The 12,952-nt window shown below is 39.2% G+C and overlaps 1 long non-coding RNA gene across 2 annotated transcripts in view; it reads left to right on the forward strand.

The window, feature by feature from the left end:
• LOC134478212 (uncharacterized) overlaps positions 1-12,749 on the forward strand; it is a 50,412-nt gene extending 37,663 nt beyond the window's left edge. For both annotated transcript variants that reach the window (XR_010050699.1, XR_010050698.1), the window contains exons 3-4: positions 9,381-9,479; positions 12,576-12,749. This is a non-coding gene — a long non-coding RNA (uncharacterized LOC134478212). The remainder of the gene's footprint in view (positions 1-9,380; positions 9,480-12,575) is intronic.
• The last annotated feature ends 203 nt before the right edge of the window (positions 12,750-12,952 follow it).

The following is a 12,952-nucleotide window of genomic DNA, read 5'->3' on the forward strand; positions in this document are numbered from 1 at the left end:
AACAAAACAAAAAAATCCTTATACGTGCTGCATGTCATGTACCCAGGGGCATAAATAACATGATGTGAATTCAAATACACATCCTTTTCCCATTCGCTTCTATTCTCAGTGCCAACTTTGGCTCAATAAACAATGACCCTCCGCTTAGCATGAAGGAAGCAGCTAGTACATAATGCACGGAGTGGTGCCCCTCCAAAGAATGAAACTCTTCAGAATGGACAGGACGGAAAATAGAGCTGAAGCCCTTGAGAGCAGGACATGAAGGGGATTTTCAAATTCACCTGCGGTGATCACAACTGTGGCTGAGTTGGGGAAATCATTTCAAGCCAGGTTGTGCTGCTCATTTTTAAAACCACGACCCACGAATAACCCTAGATGACATTCATGATGTGAGATTTGGAATGACCATAGAACTGAAAAATAAATGGAGATCATTTAATTTATTCCTTATTACACATAATCTTCAGCTTCTCCAGCAAAAAAATAGAAATATTAATCCTTTCCACATTCCTCAAAAGCATGTTTCAAGGATTCAAGGTGGCAAAGTGTCAAATTGCTACTTACCTAGCACTTGTTCTAACCAGCAAGGCATCGTGCCGTACTCTGGAAGAATTTATTTATCAAATCCCTAGTTGAATTGGCCTCAGAGAGTTAATACAACATCCACAGTGACAAATTTACTCACCATCAATGAATTGCATTAGTTCCATTATTTGTGAAGCACTTTCCCATCTGGGGAGAAAGTTGCCGTGTAAATCTCATTCTTTTCAGTGTCTTTGCTAGGCAGGATTAACCCCTAAAAAAATGGATTAATCTTTTATGAACTGAGAAAGTCAGGTTTTCCTCTTTTATTAATTTGCTAAGTATTCTCTGCACCAGGATTTTAATATAGTGGAAATATGACAGGTGCGGATGACAAGGGCAAAGGAAAAGAAGTAGGCCCTTCTTTGGAGGTTTCTGTTTTCAAATGATTTGGGGTTGACCTTGGTTTAAAGCAGGGGCCCAGAGTTAGCAACTAGAACAATCACTTTAACTGAGACTTTCAGGTCCAAAAGCACCTCAGAATTTTAGAAGATTCGGCACAGTCTCAGAGTTCCAAGAGGCAAGCGTGTGTGTACTCAGGAGCCCCAGTGATCTAGGTCAACCCAGAATATCACCAGTGTTCACTGTTTGACTTTAGCCAAATTAATTTCAATTCTTTGAACCTTGCTGATATTCTCTGTAAAAGTGAAGTAGGAATAGCAGCATATTACAGGGTTGTGGCGAGATAAAAAAGACAATGCATGTAAAGCTCTTAGCGTTGTGCTTTGCACACTGTGAACCTTCACCAAGTGGTCACTGTCGCTGGTGGCACTGGATAGGCCCAATCACAAGTGTGACCCAGCGTTTCCCATTTGGCTACAAGGGGGGCCTTGATTACTCCTAGGAGAGTGCAGTAGGCACTAGTTCAGCTCCCTGACATACAAACAGTAAGCAATGGACCATTTTGCTGAATCCTGTTGGTGTATCCTACCCAATAGTTTTAAATCATATTCTGCTAACTGACCTGCCCCATCACTTTTTTTTCCCTTTGCTTCCTTCCTTGTTTCATTCAGAAGGCATGGAGTTAGGCTGCATTCCTGGCTAGGCCCTTGAAAAAGAGAACTCAGAGTCTTTGTCCCCTAGACAGGTAAAACATATTTGTACCTACAGATGAGCTAGTGATGAGTGACACAATGGGTAATGAGTAATGAGCTAGTAATGAGTTTGGTTGTTTGATAGCAGCATTAGCATTGAGGGTTCTGCAGAGCCAGGCACTGTGCTAAGAGCTTACTGTAAGTTATCTCTTTTAATCCCAATACACAGAAGGTCTCTATTCTCTTTGAAGACTTAATCCGTATACTTTGCCAGTATGTCTTGATGGGGTCACTTGCAACTGCCTTTATTAGCAGGCATGATCTTTTATACTTTTATCACCAAATTGCAGTTTACAGACCAATGTTATATGTTTTACCAAGAAGAATGTAGGGTTCTTATTTGCACAACCCTCTCTGAGAGGTCACCAGTCTCCCTGTTTTGTAGCTAAGGAAGCTGAGCCTTGATCAGGTCACTCCACTGATGATGAGGCCCAGTGTGGCTTGGATGCAGGACCTTTGATCCAAATAAATAATGGAATCATTGTTAGTCTCTTAAAATTAGAATAATGTACTGTACACAAGCAAAGCAGACAGTGACTTTGATCTTGATGGATAAACCATTACACCATCGCTCTGCAGCCAGTCTATTTCCAGTTCATTCAGCCAACATCACTGAGGGCAGCCCAAGCACTGAACATTGTCAAGGAGGCCAAAATAAATTAGATGCAGAGCCTGGCCTTAGGGAACTTATGTGAAAGGAGAAATTAACATCTGCAATCAATGGCAACAAATAATAGTAATAATAATAGCTATAAAAGAAGAATTGGAGATCAGGACATTGAGAGAGTTTTTGTGGCTGGTTTGCAGCCCTTGTCAAAGGAGACAGCTGTCTTTGCAGGTGCTAGAACATGTGTCAAATAAATTGTCTATTATACCTTTTCTATCAGTCATTTTGTTTTCACAGACACAATATGTAATATTTTATAAACTCAAACGAAGGATTTTACACCCTCAGTGAAAACATTTGATTTTCTATATTTAATATTTCATTCATTCAGCCGCAAAAACTCTCTGAATATCCTGATCTCCAATCCTTCTTTCTATGCCCTTCAATTGCCCCATTGAAAATGCCTCCGAGTAACACACTTATGCGGTTTCTCTTTAAGAAAAGATGCTGGGCCTGTTTTTCAGATGGTCATTCAGTGATACAAACCTGTAGGACTGAGATAAATTGCTCCTGGAAATATTTTCCTCTTGGAAAATCACAGATGAGACTAAATGAGACATTTTATATATATAGTAGCGAACAGTCATAGGTACATTTCATTTTGAAAGTCCCATCTGTCTTGCAACCCAAACAGGGTTTGACACTGCAGAGTGAGCGTAGCACTTCAGCACAAGGGGAAAACCGGATACACATCGGAGGCCAAAGAACTTGCTACATTTTTAAGGTTTGGGTATATTTTAAAAAGCAAACAAATGGTTAAAACTGTAATTATGTCTCCTGCACTATGCTTTGCAAAGCATAACTCAAATAGCTCAGCCTTCCATTGAGATATAAGTACAACTTTTATAACAAAAGAACCAGCAAAGCTTTTTTGCTAGGATTAGAATTTTTATTGATATCATTATAGCTAAAAGTTTGAGCATGATGGGAATAATGACTCTGGTGTCTTTCAGTACCTTATTATTCATTTCACATCTTTATGTCAGCTATGTGCTCAAGTCCACAGAGTCCGTGATATTTAAATTAATAATGTAAATTTAACTATTGCCATTAAAGCGAAGAGCTAATTAGGTCCCTGCTTGCTGACTGGCAGTGTGATGCAATGGGTGAAATGCTTTGTGCTGATAACTAATACTGCCAGGAAAATGTGAATTGAGCTCACTTGAGATTAAACTGCCTCTAAGATTCCAAAGAAAGGAAAAATAAAAAGTGTCTCATTGCATTTTTCCTAAAAAAAAAAAAAAAAGGATTCTGTGAAGAGATGCAAATAAATAGCTCAGCAAGCAGTGGAGAGGAAGATTTCTAAAATGTTGAGCAAGTGTTTTGAGGCTCTCATTCATTTTGTGCTTATCTTCCAAGCATTCTGTGGAGACGCAGTCTTTTGGGGGCATCAGCTAGACTCCACACCTTTCCCAGGATTTCCCATTCTAAGCCAGCAAGGCAAGTAAGCCGAACTTTGCCCGTTTGTAAACACCTCTTTCAAATGAGCCCTAGCATTTGAAACACAACTATATTATAAAAAGGTTAAAGGCAGCCCTGTTTCCCATAATTCTCATGTCAGAAAACAACCCAAAAATAGATACCAGAAATGGACAGGAGAGGCAAACAAAGCTTGTTTCAAATTCAGTTAAGGGGACTGTCCTAGAACCTCTAGAAGCAGGAAAATAGTGCAGCAAGATATAAATGACATAAGCACACTCCATTTCATAAGGGAAATTCTTTGATGACTGTCAGATATAAAACGAGGGCTTCTTCTACAGTGTTTTCTTCTTGACCTGAGTCTCTGCAGGCTGCTCTCTGGCAAGCTTGCTTGCTGCTGCAGCTCAGTGAGAGCTGTGTCCAGTCCTGGGGCAGCCCGGCTGCTCTCTCCTTTCTGGCTCCGACACAAGTATTGGGCAGTTTGAGCATCTAATGGGCAAACTGGGATGATTCGTTAGTCCTGCCTAAAGGGCACAAAGGACAGGAGCTGGGTATGAAACAGAAAAGGGAAATTGGCTCAATATGCCATTTAAAATAAGTCTTGAATTTAATAAAATGTAAATATTGTGTTCACTGGGGGATAGCCTCATATGTCATGTGAGACGACTCCATTTTTAAAAAGAAAGCTCATATTCTGAGGAAACTGATTATTTAATTGGATTGCTACAACCTAACACCATTAAATATTTGCCTCATTTCATTTCATCAAATGACAGTTCATACGTCTGTGCTAATGGGTCCATCTGTTAAGAATATTTCCTCATAGCTAACTTATTCATGCTCTTCCGTTTTCCCCACACGTTCTGCTGTCCATGCCCCCCATTTCTAAGGCACCAGAACACAGTTCTCTGAGGGTAGCTTGTCCTTCACTGCAGAGGCTTTCCTAAGGGAAACAGAGCCACATCTACCAACAGTGCTCTTTGGGTTTATCTGCAGCTTTTGCAAGAACTACATCAAGCAACAGAATAGGGGTCTCTGTTGCTACGGGATACACTAGCTGACGGTGTGGGTAGAATCCTTCTCCTAGAGCGGGCCTACATTGCATCAGTGGTTTTTGTTTCAAACAAAGTATTACTTTTTCCTTTTTAAGAAATTCAACATTGCTAGGACCAACGCTGCATGTAGGTTTATAAAAATAACAGCTGCAATCTATTTAGAGATTACAATGGCTTCACACACAAGATCATGTGATTCTCAGAACACTTTCATAACTGGCTTTGAAGTCAAATAGATCACTTGCATTGTATTGGAACTTAGTTTTCTTATCTGTAAAGTGGGATAATAATGCTTCCTAGATTTGGTAAAGATAAAATGAAACATATGTGTAAATTAGCTAATATAATAGCTATAGACTTTAGTAAGTAGTGTTTATTCTACTGATTTATCAGGAAGCATGAGATTGTTATTCCAGGGATAAATAGATACAGTTAAAGAACCATCTACTAATTTTTCCTATGTTTGAGCAAAACATGGTTACTTAGAATATTGCCTATTTCAAAAGGGTGCCGTATCAGAGAGGTCGTTGTGTCTGTTCTTTTAAGCCTTCCTTCCACATTAAATCACCCCAAAGTCCTGAAAATTCTCAAAAGATTCTCACAATGTAGTTGCTGATATTCCATTGATTGGAGGTACCAGTGTGACTTTAACCACAACTCTATGGTTAAATATTTAAGTTACTGTCAAGCTTGAAATACATTAAATAGTGTTGTGGTTAATACAGTCATCATATTTTTTCCTAAATTCTGGTTGATTTTCTCAAAAATCATCTCTGGAAATGAGATATATGGATGAGCTGAAAATATGTTTTTATGGATTTTGATAAAAAAATTACCAAATTGCTTTTCAACTTATGATGTCTTATATGAATATAGTTGTATCAAATTCTAATCTAATTAGTTCTTTTTATTTCAGAAAATCTTCAATTCAATTGTGTTGAATGTAATAAATATTTGTTGGAGAACACAATAATGAAAAAAATACCAAAACTCAAAAATAGCCTTAGAAACTGGCAGACAAAGAAGAATTGCTATATTGGGCATAAGATCCTTATTTGGAGTGAAGAAATAAACCAGACTGGCTCACAGAAACCAGGCCAGGTAGTAGCTAACATTTATTGAGGAATTCCTCTAACAGCTCACTCTGTGACAAATACTTTACATGGATTGTTTTTATCAAATTTTTATCAAATTTTTATCAAATTCTCCCTCAAGGTGCCATTTTACAGCTGAGAAAATGTACTAGCATCTGGAAATGAGACTGGAAGCAAAGTCTTAAAGGGGAAGAAGTAGCCGCTAATAATCAGCCTAATTTTCCTGTTTTGCATCTAGGTTAGCAATCATGGTACATACTCCAGAAACCTGGTAGGGATTTGAGATCTTCCCTGACCTTGGGGTTAAGTAAGAAAAAAGCAAGGAGGAACAAAGGCAGTTGAATTGCTCCCTTCCAGAGGTTTTTAAAGGTATTGATGCCACTGTGATGGTCTGTGAGCCTGGAGCCAGGCATCTCTGAAGACTTTCACGACGGAAAGAGCCAATGTTCTGCCAGCATTGCCAGGGGCCATGGCAGAATGAGTACCAACAGTGTTTTTTCTTCTGTAAAAGACAATACCTGCTCATATCCAGATAGACACACTGGCTTTCCCACTCAACCTTTTCATTGCAGAACAAACACATCTATCATGATCGATGTATAAGAAATATCCCTTGCATGCAGTCCCCTTTGCCCCTCCTTCCTATGCTTTAAGCCTTCAAAAGACACAAGGCTCTGGCATTTTATGGGTTTACCTCTCTAAGACTTTGGTGTCAGAAAAGCAGCTGGGAGTATTAAAGAAACCTGGCTCCAACCAGTACAGTGTCTTGGCGTTCTTACACTGATTTTCCTGCGGGGTTCACAGGAAGAGCTGGGCTGCTTACTTTGCCTCGGTGCTGGGATAGCCTGTAGAAGGAAAAGTGATGGCACTGACCAGCTTCAGAAACACCACTCTGAAGCAGTGAGAGAAACTATTATGTGAGCTGTATTACAAAATGGGACATTGGTCCTAGCTCATGCCAATACGATATCATGAAGTCCTCCGTGCTCTCAGGATAAAGCCTTGGCTCCTTCCCGTGCTGCACACAGCTCTTCCAGATTCTGTTCCTTCCTCTGCTCCTAGTACCTCCCTCAAAGCTATGCTCCAGACTTACTGATCCTTGTTTGGCTCCAGGCTTATGTATCTCTCTTGTCTCAAGTGTTCTGTACCAGCTGATTTCTTTGCTTTTAGCAATTTCCTCCTTCTTCCCCTCCAGGTGGGCTACCTCCTCCAGGAAGCAGTCCCTGATCACTGAAAACTAGGTCGTGTTTCCCTCTTGTGGATCTCTATAAATCCCTTTGTGCCCCATGCTTATTAAAATGTTGAATTCCCTTTCACTTACCTGCTTCCTCTCAGGGTACAGCAAAGGCAGTGTCTTACTCCTTCTTTGCATCTGATTGTTAGGGCAGTACCTGGCTCAGAAAAGACCCTTCATAAATGTGTGTGATTGTGGAAGACCCATCTTTGGCTCCTCCTTAGATGACTCACAGAGACACTAAACACGCTAAGCACACGGAGACTGGCATCGCTTCTGCTGTGTGTTCCACTGCATGCAGGCTGCTGGATTCTTGTTCCCACACAGCTCACTCTGTCTCTGTCTCTGCTTCTGCCTCCCCTTCTCTCTTTTTCACATTTTACACACACATGTGTACCCATACATGCATATATAGTTGTTCAGCTATATTATGAACTAACATCTTGCCTATAATGCTATTATTTGTGCTTTGAAGCATTTGCACATCCATTCTGCAGTTATCCTGAAAGAATTCCTACTAACTCCACTACCTCTACTAACTCTTCATACAAGTTTGGAAAACAACTGGCATGAGCTTAAAAGGTAACTCACAGTGTTCTATACTGTCTCTGTTCTAAATAGCTGAGTATGATCTCAAAACCTCACAAAATGCCTTCTCAGAACTTCCTAGTTGATTGAGAGACTACAAAAGAAGCATATCTATCATGATGGTTGCTTCCAAAATTAGGTAAGGCCTGAATAGATAAGCAGAAAATGTGTCTTTGAAGTAGTCAGTTAATCTTGGGATAGCTATGACTGTCCCCAGAGCCATGCAAATCATCAATGCAAAATACAACATACTTTCATGGAGTTAAAATGCTAACTGGACAAATGGCTCAAGTTCAAAGAGTGCCTTTGTTTAGAGCCACCCTAGCGACATTTTCTCAGTTCCTGGCTGGAGAGTGGGAGCTACTACTTACCATCTACCTCCTGCCCTCTTAACCCGAAGCTTGTTACATTAAGGTGCGAAAGTTTTATGTGTATAATTTGTGAAGTTCTCTTGAGCAGACAGTGCTATATAAATGTGAAATGCTGTTATTAATAATAAAGGTTGGCTAACCTAGGAATACTGTAGAATTAAAGTAATGAGATTCTATTTTTAGGCAGACTTGCCAATAACATGCAAGTATGATAAGGCTGTGATTTAAAGCTCCCTTTAGCCTTCCCTAGCTCTAAAGAGTACATTTTCTGGGCTGCCTACACACAGTAGTCAGCCTCACAGAGCTCTATTAAGGCTAATGGTAGCTCCGCGTTTGAATCCCAGCATGCCTGGCTAAAAATAGGCCTTGGTCTTTCAGACATGAGAGCCTGTGTCATAGACAACTAGCTTTCATAAACCATAGATTGGCATTTCTGGGCTCCTAGCAACTGATTGCTTTTTTTGAAATGATAAAAGAAACCCCTCTAGAATATGTTTTGAAATTTTTATTTATCTGTAGTTATGTGTAGATATAGGATGTTTTGGGGGAGCTTTGTTTGTTTGTTTTCAAATTGGAAAAGATATTTTACAAAGGGCCAGGTTCAAAGTGATTCATAACTGGGAAAGAAGTCCCATTCCTCAGGAAAAAAAATAATTAGCTCTTCCTCCACTAATGTTCAGGTCAATGCTTTGTCAATAACAGTAACTCTTCTCCACCAATTTAGTGCAGCCTATAAAGATCATTATGACTCATAATTACAGATGCAGATTTATGTCAAAATGCATATATAAATCTCCAGTTCTGGCGATGGGTCACCTCTTATCAGAAAAAAAGATTTGTGTAAGGAGACACTCTCCTTGATCCTTCTGGGCATTTTTTCTCTTTCCATTTTGAGGGTAGAATTATAAGGTTTGCTTTCAGTGACACAAATACCACGAAGAGGGTGTTACAGATTCACATCAGGAAGGAGCAGGAAGCTGACTGGCTGTGGAGATTGGTAACGGGGGGTTGGGTGGGAGAGAGTTGTGGAAATAGCTTTCTGGGGTTATTGTTATCTGGCTAAATGAAGAGCCCCTTTAAACACCTGCAGGCCACACACCGTAAATCAAAGAAAGACGATTATCTGGACAGAGGGAAATGGACTGAGTCTTATGGAGGCTGAAGTCTACTGCTTGATTCTAGGGACAGGAAAGGAATGGTTTTGATGGGTTATCAAATTCTACAGAGCACTGAAAGACCACTTTGTCAAAGATTTTTAAAATGCATTTTCTCCTAGGAGAGCTGAGTTTTCAAACATCCACTGGTCTCCTGATGGCAGAAAGGCAAGGTTTCCCAAAACCTATGGAGGACACGCACATCCTTTATGTGTGCACAGGTAACTGCTGGAAAGCTGCTAGCCCTTCTCCTATATTACTATGAGGATACCCAAAAAGTGCGCTTTTTTCCTTCCTGTGGATATCAACCGTACATACCCAACTGAGATGAGTGCATATGTCCACAAGACCTGTACAAGGATATGCACCATATCTTTATTCATTACAGCCCAATCCTTGAGACAACCCAAACATCTATCAACAGGTGAATCAATAAACAAACTGTCACATATCCTTGCATCCAGCAATAAAAAGCAACCAGCTACCAATGCCCACATAACGTAGATGAATCTAAAACATGTTATTTTAAGTGAAAGAAGCCACACACAAAAGAGTGCATACTGTAGGAATCCATTTATTTGAATTTTGAGGACAGGTAAAACTGATCCATGAAAAGGAATCAGAATACTAGCTATTTCCATGAGGTAGAGGGTTATTGACTAGAAAATTACAGAAGGCAACTCTAGGTGATGAAAATGTTTTATATCCTAAGCTGGACGGGGTTAACATGGTATCTACATATGTAAAAACTTCACTGGGTTATGAACTTAAGATTTGTGAAATTTAGTGTTTGTAAATTATAGTTCAATAAATAAAAGTTTTTTAAAAAGCTATGAGGAAAAATACAGGAAGAAAAGCTCATTTTATAAGAGTAATCACGAACAAAGAATCATACAGATGTTCTAAAGAGTAAATAAAAGTGGATAAATGAAAAAATCCGAATCTTTCCCCTCTTCTCACTTTTATCACAGGACGTGAAAATGTGCAGTTACAGAAAACTAAAATCATTATGCAATGTGCTTGGGAATTCATTGAGAGCTCTTTAAAGGTTTATTTTCAGCGTGTTTCTCTTAAATTAGGAAATGCTTCATTGATAAGTTTCTTCTCAGGAAATGATGGTGTCTAAACATAAACAGCCGGGAAACAGATATTTTCAATTGCTTCATCACAGATCTGAATAAGAGATCAATTAGTTAATGATACTGTTGACTTTAACCCTACTTCAATAAAATGTAGTTTACCCTCTTTAATATTTAGATCAATGATAGTAGCGTGCTCCAGTGTTCTATGAAAAAAATTGATATGAAGTACACATTTTCTATTTTCCATACAATATTCCTCTTTGGATTTCTCTTATGCTAAATATTTTCTAGTTATTAAAAAAAGTCTTCATCAGATACTTGCCTTCCCAAGTCACTAACAGAACAAAGAGGCTTCGTTTTCAAGAATGATCATGACACAATTTCCAAATGGCATCTGCTTTTCATTATTCAGTTGACATTTCCATTTCTGGAATTCTGAAGTTTGTCTAAAACTGTTAATGACATGTCTAAAATGCTTGCTGAATTTTAAAACGGACCCTAGAGATCACCAAAACCTTCCTCTTCACTAAAGATGAGGAAACTGAGATCAAGGAAGGTTAAGCCCCTTGCCCGGGCTTGCCTCCTCTGGCTGCCACCTTGTATAAAATTTGGGTGCTTGCCTTGAACTGCTTGAGACTGGCAGATTCCATGATCAAAGAGATATCACTGCTGCATCCTCTGTGAGCACGTGCACATGGTGTGCACACAGTCTGAGACTGAGAGTGCAAGAAACTCAGCTACTCAGTAGGTAGTGAAAACAGCCCAAACAGCTTGCAGACCACCCAGTGTACAGAACACTGGCTCACAGAGCTCGAGGTATTTGGTTGCCGGTAAAGGGACACACATATTTAGCTTAAAGTGTCTGATAGAGACTTCACTGTGGGGCAACTAGAGGCCAAAACCAGAATTCCATGATTTGAGCAATCCATTCGGGACCCTTCCCCTCTCAGGAGCTATTCCTATTTTCCTGTTCCCCAAACAAAACAAAACAAATGAAACAATTCCATCACTAGGACCTACTCTAGGTCTTACAGACTGTCTTTATTGGGCACCTCATTCTTGTCTGGAAAGTAGAGATAATAATATGACCTTGTTTATGCAAGTCAAGTCAGCAAGTCAGCCTCATCTAGATAACCTGGGAATTTTAGCAAGGAATTGTGCCCTGTCTTATTTTTCATGATTTTCCCATTTCCACTTTCTTGTACACACTGTTCAGTGAGCTTAATGCCCTTCTCTTTCCATCACACCCTGTGAGTTCCCTCCAAGCACCAGTTGCCCTATTATTAGCCATTGTACCCTCTGCCCACCCCTCATCCATTGACTCCCAACACAGGCATAGCTCACTGTACACATTTTAGCATCAAATTCTTTTGGTCTTGGATGCTCTTTGATTATTTTAGTGGATGCAAGCTTTCTGTAGACAGGGACCACAGAAGGTATTTCTTTTTCGTCTTTACTAGGACCTAACATAGTGGGGAGCATGGCACAGATGCTTGAAAATCATTGCAATGAAGGAATTAAAAGGAATTAAAGCAGATACTAAATGTTGATCCCAACAATGGCTGGTGAACTGCTCCGATGGTGATATTCTATAAAGTCATATTTCAAAATATATCTTATATAGAAGAAAAACTGTAGTCAAGGGTAGAGGGTTCTTGCCTGGAGAGAAACTGTGACTTTCATCATAACTACATTTTGAAAACCTAGTGTTTCTTTTTAGTCCATTTGGAATGTACGTGATTTAAGTATCAAGACAAAGTCCTGTTTTGGATTTATGTATCAAATAAAGACCCACAGCTAAAAACAAAATATGAAAACATATCTCCAGTTCATGTCCATGGTTGCATTCTTTTTAAATTCTAGGGAAGTAATAGAGTCATCACAAATGTACAATGGGACTTGTAAAACTTATGGTGAACATTATAAATATATTGGAAAAGTGTGTTAAAAGCTTTAGAGAACCCCCAAGTATCTGGGATTTACTGTAGCAGAAGCCTTTCTTTCTCTTTGTGCTCCGATGGCTGCCAAGCATCTTTTCCACAAAAGATCTTTCTCAAGTAGAGATCAGAATGCATCTGATCTGTTTAGAAGATTGCCACTTACACTGCCACTTTGACCTTTTCAAGGCTGTGGTCCCATTTTTTTATTTATTTAAACAACAAATATTTTTGTCCATTTTTGTGAATTTACTGCTTCCCTTAGCCTTCCTAATTTTAATTTTTGTGTAATTTTCAGGTAGTGGCCAAGACATGCTAAATGCTAAAAAGAACAAAGACGGGGCTAGAGATTTAGCTCAGCAGCATAAGCACCTGACTTGCAAGCAGGCAGTCGTGAGTTCGATCCCAGTACCAATAAAAAGGAAAAAGACAAAAAAAAAAAAAAAAAAAAAAAAAAAAAAAGAAGAAGAAGAAGAAGGAAAGAAAGAAAGAAAGAAAGAAAGAACAAAGACAAGGAAACTACAGTTCCTTCACCTTGTGGTTGATTCTTTGGGGCATGAGTTCTGATTCTTTATCAGTTTACTTATTCAAGATGCCAGTATTTGGCTGCCTTTGTAAAAAGGGGTATACATAGTTATCTGACTGTAATATACAGGCCTTTCTGGTGTTCTCTTA

Source organism: Cavia porcellus, unplaced genomic scaffold (assembly GCF_034190915.1).
Source record: "Cavia porcellus strain 051 isolate PalLab524CR breed Dunkin Hartley unplaced genomic scaffold, mCavPor4.1 scaffold_12, whole genome shotgun sequence".
Taxonomy (NCBI): domain Eukaryota; kingdom Metazoa; phylum Chordata; class Mammalia; order Rodentia; family Caviidae; genus Cavia; species Cavia porcellus.